General features: G+C 37.2%; 1 long non-coding RNA gene across 1 annotated transcript; it reads right to left on the bottom strand.

Moving 5' to 3' along the window:
• Positions 1-522: 522 nt before the first annotated feature.
• Positions 523-15,375, bottom strand: LOC149421473 (uncharacterized). The gene is made up of 4 exons (XR_016302501.1): positions 15,236-15,375; positions 14,129-14,180; positions 9,959-10,061; positions 523-5,660 (listed from the first exon to the last, which is right to left on the bottom strand). It is a non-coding gene; the product is annotated as an uncharacterized LOC149421473 (long non-coding RNA).
• Positions 15,376-15,588: the final 213 nt, after the last annotated feature.

Here is a 15,588-nt window from a genome sequence, read left to right as displayed (position 1 = left end):
CGTATATCTTGTGGTTGCAAGGGCAGTCCCAGTGAGTTGGCTACTCGAAGTACTGCTTCCGAGGCTTGTTCTCCCGGCCGCAATTCCACGCCCGCCATTTCCAAGCTGTCGGAGAGCTTCACTTGCTCTAGATCTGCAAGACGGCTTTCTAGGGATGAGATTCTTGTGTTTTTTTTTCATTCTCTTCTTTTAATAATTTTATACCTTTGAGGCCCTCCTCCAAATCTTTAAAGCGTGTGATCAGGTCATCATACTGGTTGCAAATAAAGTTAGTGCTTTTCTTGAGATCGCTGATTTCTACCTCAAACAGTTTTTTCATTTCACTTATTTTGTTGTCAAAATGTTTAGTGAGGCGATCAAATAATATATCGGCTTCTGAACCTAATGTTGAGGCCGACGGAGCAGGTGAGCTCGGCCGGCTTTTACATTTTGGGCATTTCCATGTTTGATTATTTTTAGATGCCATTTTTTTAAAGCTTGTATCAGAGATATTTAATATTGTAAAGCATATTTTAATTAGTGCGGTCTCTCTCTCACCAGCCTCCTGCTGCAGAAGGTATTCTACTACCGGCAAATGTCCCCATTCTGCCGCCCAATACAGTGCGGTGTTCCCACTCCGTTTAGCGTTGATGTCAGCACCATTTTCAAGGAGATACTGTATAGTTAGTAAATGTCCGCCTGTAGCTGCAAGTGACATAGTATTTGGGTCTCCTTGAATGCCTGCGCCATGTTCCTCCACTAAGTACCTAACAATATTCAGGTGACCGTTTTCAGCAGCTATATGCAAGGGAAGGTTTTCCAGTCTATTCCTCTGTTCCATCAATACAGTGAAGGGAACAGTTTGCTCTGCGAGTAGTTTAATCATATCAAGGTTGCCGCTTTCTGCAGCGAGATGAAGGGCACATTCCTCATTATTTTCTTCCATGTTTTTTAACACTGATAAACAATTACGTTCAACATTATTTTTTAACTGTGTTGATAATATATCTTTGGCAAATTCCAAATTTTCATTTCTAATAGCATTTTTAAACGGTTTAATTAATAATTCAACTTCTGTAACTCTATCGATTATTCTTGAGATGCAACTTAAATTATTTTTAACATCTCTGTAAAATGAACTGATGAAAATGAGCTTTTCCCTAGATGAATTAGACGTAAATAAATGTCTTAAATAATAGCGAAGATTTAATGATGTTTCGTGATCTGACGTTTTTTCAATATGGCTAGAAGAATATAATTCGCGATCTTGTAGATGTGACGTTTCTTTAATAAGGTCTGAAATGTGAGGTTTACGTAATAACAATTGGTGATAGTGTTTCGTATCGCGATCATTTCGATTTAATAAACACGCACAAAAGAACTGTTTCTCGGGTTTATAAGGTTTGTAAGGGGGTCGGTTAAATAAACTTGCAAACATGACCTGTTCCTTGATTTCATAAGAACATTTTTCGATGCTTTGTAAAATATTTATCATTGTATTGTCCAATACTAAATCATCTTGACTGATATTATGAGATATAGGAATATCCACCATATTCATTGCTGTGTTATGATTAGTATCATATTGTGTAATGAAAGAGACAAACGCCATTTGGGTACTTTCTATGTTCAATCCACTTAGTAGAAATTTGACGATGTACTCATTCTTTTCTATTATTGCAATGTGAAGAGCAGTTTGGTGCTTCTGATTCCTAAATATTGCACTGTCTTCAAGCCAAAGTTGACCAATACACTTGGCGTTTATTTCAAGTGCATTCTTTGACATTTCTATTTCATTCAAATGCGTATTCATAAACAATCGTATGATCTTGCTGTCTGGATGAAGCAGTATTTGAGGTATAAGTATTTTTTGGAACAGTTCATACCTGTTAAAGCTTTTAGGTCGGTTGAGCCAGTGGACAACTATTTGCGAACAGCAATACTCGGCATAAGTTCGGTGAATAAATTCGAATTCGTGGTTTTCCTTTGTTTGTATCAAACCAAGTCTGTTTAATTTATTTAGCCACTCGTCTTCAATGGCGCCAAAGTTCTCATCAAAGAAATCAGGAAAGAATGTTCTGAAACCGAGTTTACCGTGAATTGTGGTTAACATGTCAAAATTTTTTTTTTTTAGCAACCCGTCTGTCGCTGCATCTATCAATGTTTTATCACTAAAGTATATTTCATATTTTAATGTAATAAACCTTTTGTAGAGATTTGATACACTGTCTATCTTGACTAATGGAGATTGGAGTAACAGATCTCTTTGCGGCCTGAAGACTTCCGCTAACATCCTTAGCTGGAGGGGGACCCCCATGAAGTGATTCATGTCCCCCCGCAGTACTCCCTCCGCTTCCTTTAGCACCATTTCGGCATATTTCTCCAGTAGACCCTCCCGATCCTCTCCGTAATCTTCCAGCTCGAGAGATGGGCAGGAACGCCATAAAACAAGTAAATAATGTAGTCGCTCTTGTGCAGTAATCCGTACAAAACACGTAGAGGTGTGACTTAATGGCTTTTCTAATGATTGCTTCAAATAATTTCGAGCGGTTATAATTGTTTGAATCGCCGGTGAGCCTTGCAAAAAAACAAAGAGAGGGATAAGTTTTTTTTTGCAATTCTCTTTATTTTTAACGTAATCATCCAGCTCATCAAAACCATCAAACATTAACACGACCCGCTTTGAATGTAACTTACTTTGAAGCAAATACTCTAACAATCGATCCGGGCTGTCGTCAGTGCCACACTCGCTCAGTAAAAAGCTTGCCACGCTTTGGGCAGTGAGCACCTCTGGTAGGTTGTATATATGCTTTTGGAAGTTTTTTAACTCTATATAAATAACCCACAACGATTCAATCCGTCTTGACAGCCTTGCAAGAGATGTTGTTTTCCCTGTGCCGGGATCGTCTGTTATGATTACCAAGTTTCGTTCAGTTTTGCTCAAAGTTGTTTCATCGACAGGCTCGCAGGAGTCTGTGGACATACACGAGAATAAGCGCTCCACAGACCCATGGGAATATCGCCACTTCAGTTCATATCTATTTTTAACTATTTTTAGAAAATGAATATTTTTATTGGAATGTTTCTTAATTATATCCATCTCCATTTCCTTTGTGGCAGCTGTAAGTGTATTATCTGTTAATGCTTCTCTTTTTGTCAAATTGTCTATCAATCCCAAAAAAGAAGACTTATCTTCCTCACTGCAAATGACAAACAGGTCATCAGCAAGATTAATTTCTGTTAACTTTTGTATGTCAATTGATGCTAGGTGGAAAAACTTCCGAAGTAAATAAATTTTTTTATCAAATATTTGTTTGCAGTACACATCTCCGCCTGACACTTCAAACGAGTAAATGCGTTTATCCTGGTTCTCATCGCAGGTATCTCTAAAGGTAAATTCTGCACCTTCCTCGGCAAGGATGATATTAATCCCTTCGAGTTGATTCCAGCTGGCCACAGTCTCCTGGTCCACGCGGTTCAACCCGCTGACCACCGCCAGGGTGTTAGGTAATTTTACACAACGTAAGATACATTCCTTGCTAGTTCTGATATTTATTTTTATAAATGGCATTTGAAGATCACTTATCGTTGGACGCGTATCTTTCAAAGAAATAACAAAGTCTTCATTAGTCACAATGCTTTTTAAACAATTTGAACTTATGAACTGATCCAATTCACTAAGAGGAAAGTTATCTCCCAAAAACTCTTGTAAGCTATGCCCTCCACTTCCGTTAAATTTAAATATTTTCCTTCTAAATATAATTTCTTGAGACTCGACGGATAAATCCATAATTTTTCGATCAACATTCAATGTTATTACGTTTCCTAAAGGGTCTTTTATGTCTATAGGCTGTGACGAGATGAAAACAAGTTTTTTCAAGGTTGGAGAAGAGCATTGTGTGTAATAATCAAATAAAGGTTGAAGTTTTGAGCTGTTCTGAGCTGAGGACGAACTACCGTCAACTATCATCAGGTCATTTTGGTCGACGGGGAAACCGTGAATATTTAAAATTGATTCTAGTTCCGGCCAGTCTAAGAAAGTATAATGACCTTCGGTGATATATTTCTTAAGTGGATCTGATACTTTAACACATGTTTCAATTTGGTTAAATACAATGTTATGAATGCGGGTCATTTCAAACGCGGCATCTATTGTTACTATCAACAGAACACGATGCGTAGAAAGCAAAAATTCCTTAAGGTTAATGGAATCTTCGAAATTTAATTTAATCGTTTGTATCGATTTCAAATAATTCAGACCTTTATTGCGGTAAATCAAGTCAGTAGTTTTGCTCTGTTCCTCCACTGCCTCGGAAAACTCTGGCCTCAGCCACCGCATCAGCTGCTTTACCCGATTTGTGAGTTCTCTCAACAGTTGTTTAGATTTGCAACTAATTGTTCTACGCTCGAGCAATAATTCAAAATCGGCAAATAATTTATCGTTTTTGAATTCAAGCTTTTCTTTTAACAAAAAAGCGTTTAAAATCTTAGTATCCGTTTGCTTTTGAATAATCACCAACTTTTCAAGAATTTGAACTTCATCCTCAGAAAAGACGTTTAAATTACTTGTGACGTTAATTTGAGGATCGGAAGGAACCATCTGATACCGTTTTTCAAGTTTTACGAATTTTTCAAATTTATTTACTTTTTTATACTCTACATGGCAATTATTCTCCTGATTTAGCGTTTTATTATTAAAAGGGTCTTTATATTCATTGCTGTCCTTAGCCCAGTCCAATACTGCCCTTATATTTGGTGAATTTTCTTTAAAAGCTTCCACGAAATTACTGATTGCGTGTGTCTTCGCATTGTACAAAACTGTTTTCATATCTATGTAAGTGTATTTAGATAAATTAATTAAAACACGACAAACTGTTGACAAACGGAGATGCGGTCCGCAAGTGTTAATACGGTTAGGCGCCGATAAGTATACCGTAATATCTAACCTGTCTAACTTGTCCAAAACACTGGTGCCATATCTAGAGTAATAATTATCCTGAATTTTGTACAACATGTCCTTTGCCCCCGGACTGTCGAAGACCACGGTCCTAGCGTGAACTCCCCCACATGTGTTCGGCATCAGCGCTTTGTTAGACACCTTCACATGTTTAACTGTAAAAGCCGTCACCTGACCTAACCAGCCCCCGAGGGAGTGTCCCGTTATAGTAAGGTTATAACGCCTTTTAAAATTTTCTGATTTAGAGTTGACAGTATTTATGACCTGATTAACATAGTCCACGAAAGTTACTGCGGAGTTCATGCAACTCGTGTATTTATTACGGACTATTCCCTTCAAATCTGTATATAGCGATCCTATATTTGTTAGAAGTGTGCCCCGGTGAGCCACCACCACTTGCTGGAAGCCGGTGTGAATAAACATAGCTCCGAAGTAATGGTTGAGTAAGTCTGGATTGGAACCAGTCGTCTGCAGCTGCCAGCCTTCGGGCAGATCAAGTCTCTGCCCGTAAGCCTTGTCGGCTTCTCGCTGCTTTTTCTCTTTGTAAACAGCGGCTGCAAGCAGCGCCAGGGTGAGGTCGCTGGGATGAGGGTCTGTGTCCAGGATGTCCAGCGTGTGCTCTGCCGAGGATTCCAAAATGGAATCTATCAATTGTTCCTTTGAATACTCCAACACCAGATCGTGGTCGACGTCCATGGTTGAAAAGGTGCGAGTTGAGAATCTCCTGAAATAATAGTACCAAATGATGTAACATAATGCCACATGAGCCAAGTCCCTTAAACGGCCAGGGGGTTTCACTGGCAAAAATAATAACAAAAAGTGAGCATATTCAACAAGAGTAGGGGGTTGCGTTGCTATAGATATAAAAAAGACTTTAAAGTTTGATCTCAAAAATCATGGACATCAGAAGCCGAGGATATATGGATCTCACTGTTAATAAGATATTCAAAACATTGCGTTTCAATTATATTATTTGTTGTTCTTACTTACCAGGAGTTAGTCCTAAGGTGTCTATATCACAGCGTTTCTCTATTATCAAGAGTCATACAACTGCCATATCTGACTTAACTACTGAATTTACTAATTACATTTTTCTAGTAATTACAATATGACATATGTGAGCCGGAACTCTACGTATCAGTCATGTAGTATCGATCTCTATGCCTCTACCCTCCGTAGCTGCCTTTCGTTCTCCAATTTAACACAGAATAACGAAATTTTTAATTCTCACGGACGAATTTTAGATCTCGTGCATTGTAATACTACAGTCATCGTCTCCGCGACCGACTCGCCACTAATAATCGACGATGCACATCCAAAATCTATGATAGGTGAACTAAATATTCCTCTCCCTGCTACCATTCTGAAACCCCAGGTTATGTACTACTTCATGGTTAAATAAACTGGACGTGGTTGCTGCGGTACACAATTTTTATGGTATTATTGATACCCTGACAAATGATCTGGTTCCAAAGAAAGTAACAAAATCAACCAAATTTTCAAAATGGTATTCGGCGGATTTAAAAAATATAAGTAAAGAAAAATTAAAGTTTTTTCGTGCCTGGAAACGGTACAAGAATCCACTAGATTACCAATCTTTCTCATTACTTCGCTAAAGACAAAAGAAAATTTCAAGTCATACTCATACAGTTCCCCAAATGGTTTAATAATGACTTAAAACACTTAATAATTAACAAAAAAATCTGGCACAAAAATTTCAAAGAGAGCAACTCTATCTCAGACTACAAAATATTTCATAAATATAGAACTGACTGTAAAAAGCTCTCCAAAAAATTATATCAAACATACATACTCAACACAGAAAAGTCTATTCCTTCAAATACCAAAAACTTTTTTACACATGTAAACTCACTAAGAAAAAACAAACCTAGCCTACCAACATACATGTATTTCGAAGGGAAAAGTAGTAGTGATACTAATGACATCGTTAATTTGTTTGCCGACTTCTTCAAAAATGTTTACGATAATGATATCCCAAATGTTCAACTTCCACCCTTTCATCCAAAGGAATCGGTCCACATTCCCGCTTTACATATAAATGTTCCTGATGTTATACGCAAAATAAAAACACTCGACTTAAAGAAAAAAGCGGGTCCTGACAAAATTAGTCCTGCCTTTCTAATTAACTGTGCATCAATAATAGCCAATCCACTATGTCATATATTTAACCAATCATTAAATTCTGGATGCTTCCCCGACCTATGGAAAAATTGCTATCTAACACCTGTATTTAAAAAAGGCGATATTCATGATGTCACTAATTACCGACCCATCTGCATGCTCTCAACTATCCCCAAACTGTTTGAAAAACTTATCCTCGATAAAATCTCCATACATATTAACAACATCATTGTAACTAATCAACATGGATTTATGCCAGGCAGATCCACACTAACAAATCTCTCCTTATATGAAAATTTTATAGCATGTTCACTCGAAAACAAAACCCAAGTCGACTCAATATATACAGACTTTGTAAAAGCGTTTGACAAAGTTAACCATAAAATTCTTCTTAATAAACTTAGTCAAATCGGAATTGAGGGTAAACTATTGGAATGGATAAAAAGCTACTTAACAAATAGAAATCTACAAGTAAAAAATAATTCTAACCTTTCACACAAATTCATAGCTACTAGCGGTGTACCCCAAGGGTCACATTTAGGCCCAATACTGTTTCTCCTTTTCATAAACGATATTGTTACTGAATTTGATAAAAATGTTGAAGTGCTACTTTTTGCCGATGACCTTAAACTATTTAAAATTATAAAAACAATAAATGACTGTATTCAAATTCAATTAAATTTAAATAAACTTCAAGATTGGTGCAAAACTAACAAACTTTATCTCAATATTAGTAAATGCCACATTATAAGATTTTTTAGAACAACACAACCCCTTAACTATCAATACAAAATTAATAATGTTTCTCTCGCCTCTGTAAGTGAAATTAACGATCTCGGCATTATTTTCGATTCAAAATTTAACTTTCTTTCACATGTAGAAACAGTCACCAACAAAGGACTAAAAATGCTCGGCTTCATTCTCCGAAATGGCAGAGACTTTAAAAATATTTCAACACTAAAAATCTTATATTCCTCACTTGTTCGAAGTCAAATCGAATATAATTCTCCTATTTGGTGTCCTTACTTTAAAATCCACTCCGACTCTATTGAAAAAATTCAGCATAAATTCCTAAGATACATTAATTATAAACTCGGTCTACCTATAGAATCAATAAATTACAATCACTTGATGAAAGAATTAAACTTACTTAAACTCTCAGATAGAAGACTTATTTCCGATTTGACTTTTATTTTTAAAATTGTCAATGGTATTATAGACAGCCCTGATATATTAAGCCTAATTACCTTCCATATACCCACTAGAACCACTCGATCCAAAATTATTTTTAATTTCAATAACAATATCAGGACTGAGTCATTTAGAAACTCGCTTATACCTAGATTGCATGCAGTTGGCAATGCTTTCTCAGAAGTAGTAGATGTGTTCAACTGCACGGAATATAGTTATAAGAAGGCTATAATAACATACCTCTGTCGTAATTATCAAAGTTATTAGGCATAATACCATTCTATTCATAAGTTATCACAGAACCTAAACTATGCACTTACATCAGATATCAGACAGAAGAGTGTTATCTAATAATTTTATATACTTAATCAAAACTATAATTTTTCCCAAAATTGTTATGAGATGTCTTACTGACAGCCCTGTTTCAATAGAGCTAACTCTTAGTTCTCAGCAAATTCAACCAAATCCAATATTGAAGCTAACAATAACCTCAATACTAAACTACTGTACGGATTTAAAATAAAAATGCTATTGTACCTATGTATACCAGATGTTATTCTTGTTTAATTTTCAACATAATTTCTCAGTAATTATTCTGTTTAACATTATACTGTTTCGCTCCTGTGAACCACTGTAAACATAACTCATGTATATTGTAAAAGCCTTTTACGGCGTCTAAATAAATAAATAAATAAATAAATAACGCCTACATTGCTCGATTGGAATCAGATATACAAAATAATGTTAAAAAAATATGGAATTATGTGACACAAATAAAATCCTCCCATTACGCCAGAACATTCGACGGAAGCAAAGAAGTTACAGACTTGTTTGCTGATATGATATGTTTGATATTTATCAAATGCCGTTAGAAATTAATTTTCAGCACTCAATGTTGATAATAAGGAAGATTCTCTGAACAACTCATTAATATCCTCAATTAGAATAAATGAAGAAATCACTTTGAAATACCTTTCAAGCATAGATATTAAAAAAGGACCAGGAAGTGATAGGCTACCCGGAGTTTTTATATGCAACTGTAGTAAGTTTATCTGTCTTCCGGTTTGCGACATCTATAAGAAATCACTAACAGAAGGAACGTTTCCCCTCAAGTGGAAATCAGCCGTTATCACACTCATCTTTAAGACTGGTGATATCCATGACGTTAAAAACTACCGTCCAATTTCCCAACTTCCTATTTTAAGCAAAGTTCAAGAAATATTGTCTTTGGTCAATTATACTCGGCTATTTCCATAATCATCACACCGAATCAGCACGGATTCATGAGAGGTCGGTCTACGACATCCAACCTGGCCCTCTTCATTAACTTCTTGCATAGCAAGATGGATGACAAAGAGCAGATTGACACTATGTATGCAGACTTCTCTAAGGCTTTCGATCGCGTAATACACTCAATTCTTTTGAAAAAGATTGTCCTACTTGGTATACACGGTGACCTGTTTAGATGGATTAAATCTTACATTAGTAACCGTAATAAGGTAATCTTAATCAACGGTGTCTTCTCAAAATCTATCGAGGTAAAATCTGATATCCCCCAAGGGTCCCACCTAGGTCCGCTAATGTTCAACAATTTTATAAATATTTGAAGATAAAATTGAGTCAGTTTAAAAACTTGGAGAGAGCTGTATGCCAGTTATAACAAAATCAAAAATAAAAGTGCGTGCTTACAGGTGTTCGATGCGTTGTAGGGGCTGGCGTGGTGGTCGATCTGGAGTGGAGTAGGCAGGCGAGCAACTGACCCCACTCTTCGTTCAGGCGACTAATACTCTGGCTAAAACCGGGAAATGTTCATATAAATTTACAGTTTCCTTTATTTGTTGAATGCGTAGAACTAAAACAATTAATGAACGAATTTTTTCCCAACAAATAAATAATTAGCATGAACTTAATACTGTTAAGCTATGTCGTGCAACGTATGTAATATCATAATAAATGAGTGCCTCGCGTTTATCCAAAACAAGGCGGACACTCTCGATGAGATCGCAATTATGTACCTCCGCCTTCTCGGAGGAAGAAATAAAGAATGCGAAGACCATCTTGTTCGACAAACTTCCGGACAAATGAACTCTGCGGAAAGGAGACGGCGGGATTAGCCGAGATCTCCTGGACATCCTGAAGGCTTTGAAGGAGACAGACCCTGACAGGCTACCTGTATTCGTTGCCAGACAGCTACATAAATTGCCTCCCGTCAATTTTGATATTGTGGACGTATCCAAACTCCTAAAGGAACTAAACGCTATGAAAATGGAAATAACACACATTAAAACCGAATTAAAAGATTCTTCGGCCACAAGAAATGATGAGTTAAAACAAGAACTGGCTTTAATAAAAGAACAAATTACAAAAATTCACGCTCCAAACAAACAAAGCGATTTGGCCAAGAACTCGCAACAAAATAGTGGCGAAAATGTAGGTAATACTCATCTTAAAAGTAAACAAATACCGACAGAAGAATCCTACTCAACGGTTGTGACTAAGAACGCATACAACAATGCAACTAACACACACATGAAAAATACTCAAGAACGCACCGAGCGTAGAAACATTGATCGCTGTGATCGACCGAGTTTGCACTTCTAACGGCCCGAAAACAACAAACAGAGAACGCGCGAGCACGGCCCGCGGCCCGAACCCCGGCCTTCCGCGACGGGCGAAAACGGATATACATTAGTAACGCGGAAAGCTAACCGAAATTTGAGAGGTAAAGCAACGTCAACAATATTAAAGTCGGCCGACTTAATCTCAACGGTTTACATTTCGCGGTTTACCGTGGAAACCACCGAGGAAGACATCAATGCCTACCTAGCAGAAAAGGGTTTGGAAGGTACCAAGATTGAAAGAATCAAGCCTTTCCGCCCTACGCCTTTTAACAGCTTTAAACTTTCTGTCAACGCGATTGAAGTAAAGAGATTCCTGGCAGAAGAACTCTGGCCGGAGGGAATTGTATTCCAAAGATTTATAGAATCGCGCATATCAACCAAATTTCAAAATGACAAGTAACAATTTAAGAATTATATCCGTGAACTGCAGATCGGTTCGCAGTTCTGTAAAATTTATACATGATCTTTGAGAATTACACGATATTATATTAGTTCAAGAAACGTGGTTACTCCCTACAGATATTGAGTTCCTATCACATTGGAATCACCCGGATTTCAACAGCTTGGGAACCTCTGCCGTTAATATCGCCGATGGGCCACTCCTGGGAAGACCGCACGGTGGAGTGGGGATAATCTACAGACAAAATTTAAGGGTTACCGCAATCCCAATGCATAACTGTCGGATGGCCGGACTCGAGGTTAGTTTGATTACTGAAACATTAAGTATTTTTACAATCTACATGCCAACTTGTTCAAATGACAACTTTGAGGAATATTCTAACTGCTTTGCCTCCCTTCAAGCAATAATTGACGATAAAGATTACATTAACACAATTATTATTGGAGATTTCATCGCTAATCCCGACTCACTCTTTGGATTGGAGCTAATCTCTTTCTGTCAAGAATTTGAATACGTATGTGCCGAAATCGAATTATTACCTGCGGATTCTTACACCTATATCAGTGACGCACACAGCTCTACCAGGTGGTTAGACCATTGTCTGGTTACGAAAAATATTTTGAAGCAAATTGTTGATATAAAAATATATTACGATATTGATTGGACAGATCACCGGCCTCTCGAGCTGATCTTATAAACAGATGGAATAGCAACAACGGAAGTGTTTACATCTGAGTTGAGGGATCCAGCACTATGGAATCCGAATAATATACTCGATATCGGAAAATATAACTCTTACTCGCAAACCTATCTCGTCAAAATCAAGTCAAATAAAACATTTACTGAGGATGGTGGCAACCCTATGCACGCCAAAATAAAATACCTATACGGCAGTATAGTAAATGCTCTGCGTAGCAGTGCCATTTCTGTGTTTACTTAGCGTACTATCCAAAAACATAAGCAAGTATGTGGGTGGAATGAATTTGTAGCGGATAAATACAATGAATCCAGACAAGCGATGCTCACTTGGATAACTAATGGGAGACCAGGCGAGGATCCTGTCGCAGAGGATAGAAGGGCAAAGCGTGCTGCCTTTAAAACAGCACTAAAACAATGCCAAAATAACTCGACTCAACTCCAGATGGACAAAATAGCAGGGGATCTAGATAATCGTGACTTCAAAAAATTTTGGAACAAGTCAAATAAACTGTTAAACATGCGTTGTAAAATTTCGTGCAACATACACGGAGAGACGAATCCAGAAATAATTGCAAACATTTTTAAAGAACATTTCGCAACTACCACACCGACTATCGACTCAAGTGAATCACATTTAACTGCTTATGATGATATCGATCCCATCGTTACAACTAACATGATAAAATCGGCCATTAGTAACATGAAATCTGGAACGTCTGCAGGGCATGATGGTTTAAGCACCGAACACGTCAAACATGCAGGGGCAGCGATTATGGGACTTCTGGCAACACTGTTCACTGACATCATAAAGAGTGGCTACCTACCCAAAGACATGACAAAGACAATTATTATACCGATAGTAAAATCCAAACTGGCAGACATAACTTTACAGCAAAACTACAGACCGATTTCCATCGCCACGGTCATCGCTAGAATATTTGAACGAGTTCTCTTAGATCAAGTCGGATGCCATATGACAACGAAAGATAATCAGATGGGTTTCAAGAGAGAGTGCTCTACTGACTCAGCTATATTTCGCGTAAAAAGAACGTTAGAATACTACAGGATGAAGAAAACAACAACTTACGCATGCTTTCTGGACCTTAGTAAGGCATTCGACAGAGTTTCCCACCCCTTATTATGGAAAAAACTAAAGGAAAGAGGGATACCATGGAAAGTGGTAAAAATTCTCGAATCATGGCACCGTCAGCAAGAAAACTTTGTAAAGTGGAAAGATAGATTCTCAGAACCCTATTTCTTGAAAAGCGGGGTCAGACAGGGAGGATGTATGTCCCCAGTACTGTTTAACTTATACATGGACGAATTAACCCACAGATTAAACAATGCTGGAGTGGGCTGCCACATCGGAGGTCTATGTGTTAACAATATGAGCTACGGAGATGATATGGTTCTGATGGCACCGTCAATACGGGGATTAAGAATTCTCCTGAAAATCTGTGAAGAATTTGCTCACGAAACCAACATGATCTATAATGCGAAAAAAACAGCACTGCTGGTCATAAAACACGGGGAAGGCCCAACAAACATTCCCCCGCCTTTTTGAATGGTGAGATTCTGAAAACAGTAGAAACCACAAAATATCTAGGACATGTCATCAACAACAAGGAAGATATTGACAGGCAGAGGCGTGTACTGAGTATAAAATGTAACATGCTCAGTAGAAGATTTCGGCTCTGTAGTCCACGAGTGAAAAGGACGCTCTTCTTAGCCTTTTGCACCACCCTGTACACATGCGAGCTCTGGGCTAATTTCAAGAAAAGAACAATGGAAAGGCTTCGGGTGCAATATAACAACGCTTACCGATTAATGTTCGGACTCCCCAGGTACTGCAGTGCCTCCTCGATGTTTACAGAAGGGCGAGTTCCAGGATTTACAGCTCTGTTAAGAACCAGGATTGCAGGACTGAGGGGAAAGATAAACCATTCCAGAAACATTCTTATCGTAGAATCTCGTCTGACTTCAGGATCGAGCATTGAAGATCATTGGAGAAAGATACTTGCTCCCACAATCTTAGATCCGATGGATTCCCGTGCTTCTCTGCTTTAATTTCATTTTCAATTTAATTTTTAATCTCTTTTTATTTATTTTACTATATGTAAATACTAACTAAATACTAACTGTACTTATATCCTCTATGAGATGTGTAGGATTGCACCAACCTCCCCACATCCTGGAATAAAGAATTTATTATTATTATTATCGATTCAATCCTTCAAAAGTGTTTCTGACAATACTATAGATACTGTATTACAAACTGTAGTTCATTTTCTATGTGAAATTGATCACTTCTTAGCAGATGATGCCAAAATGCAAAAAAAAAACAGTTTTTAATATTTTGAGGTGACTAATAGTATTTAATTATATTTCTTCAATATATAAAGTGTTATTTCTTTATGATACTCAGAAAAAAGTACATTTTTCAAAGCTTTGAAATAATTGTAAGCGATTTTTACATATTTTTGGCGTTTTCATAAAATGTATATTTAGAAACGCAAATATTTACGTATTACAACACAATGCGATAGTGGATTTCATAATATTTTCAAAACATTTTTTAGAATGAGGCTACGTTTCCCAAAACGTGAGTTATGAAGCTTTTAGCAAAACTCGTAAATAACACAAAAATTATCACGTTTTGACAGTTCTCAAAGGAACACATAGTAGATAAAAGTCTTTGTCTGAGAGGAGAACAATTACATTTTTTAAATCGAAATTCTGGGGCTTTGATATATTCAGCACGTTTTGTAATCTTCAGTAGAATTCTGTATTCTATTTCATCTCATTCATATAATGCGCCGCCAGACGAAATGGACGGATCTACGGACGATTTTACCATAACAGGCCTAGAAAATGGATATTTCCGTGGGGTTTATTTGAATTATTTCTAATGAAGGTATTACTAAAATCTTAGATGTTTCTAGAGGAATCCCTCGGGTATTTACTAATTCATAGCAAATTTTTTAGTCTTCAGTATAACATAAAATATTATAACGAAAAGGTCCTATTTTTAATAATCTTAAATATAAATAACTTACATCAGCACGGAACACTCTAGAAACATTTGAGCTTTTAGTTATATTGTCATGTAAAACTGGTGCTCATCGCAAATGTTATGTTATACACGCACCACGCCCAAAGTCTGATCTGACACATCAATGGCCACGTCCCGGAGAAGTGACACGACAACAGTATCTAGTTATGAATAATATCAAAGACGTAACTCACTGCTTGGTGGCTATTGAAGGCTCTCCTCTTTCTCGGTACTCTGTACGGGAACTGTTTTAAAACAATTAACCTGATGTAAAACAATGAAAGATCACGACAAGCAAGCTTCAATAGAATAGCGCTCGGTCTGTGCTTGTGAAGTGACTAAACCAGACTAAACTTAGACGGAAATTGCGAATCGAGATAGGAACCATAATATGACGCAAAGTTAAAATAAAAACTATAAATATAAAGACAGGGGTGTACTCCAGTACCGGGAGGTATTACTGTGTATTCTAGCGGACAGCAAAAGGGGTCACAATACAGGTGGCAGAGTTGTAACACGACCGTGTTTTTTATGAAACAAGCATAAA

Source organism: Hesperophylax consimilis, chromosome 8, assembly GCF_061612785.1.
Source record: "Hesperophylax consimilis isolate HC1 chromosome 8, BYU_Hcon_1.0, whole genome shotgun sequence".
Lineage (NCBI taxonomy): Eukaryota > Metazoa > Arthropoda > Insecta > Trichoptera > Limnephilidae > Hesperophylax > Hesperophylax consimilis.
This window is presented reverse-complemented; position numbering and strand designations above follow the sequence as displayed.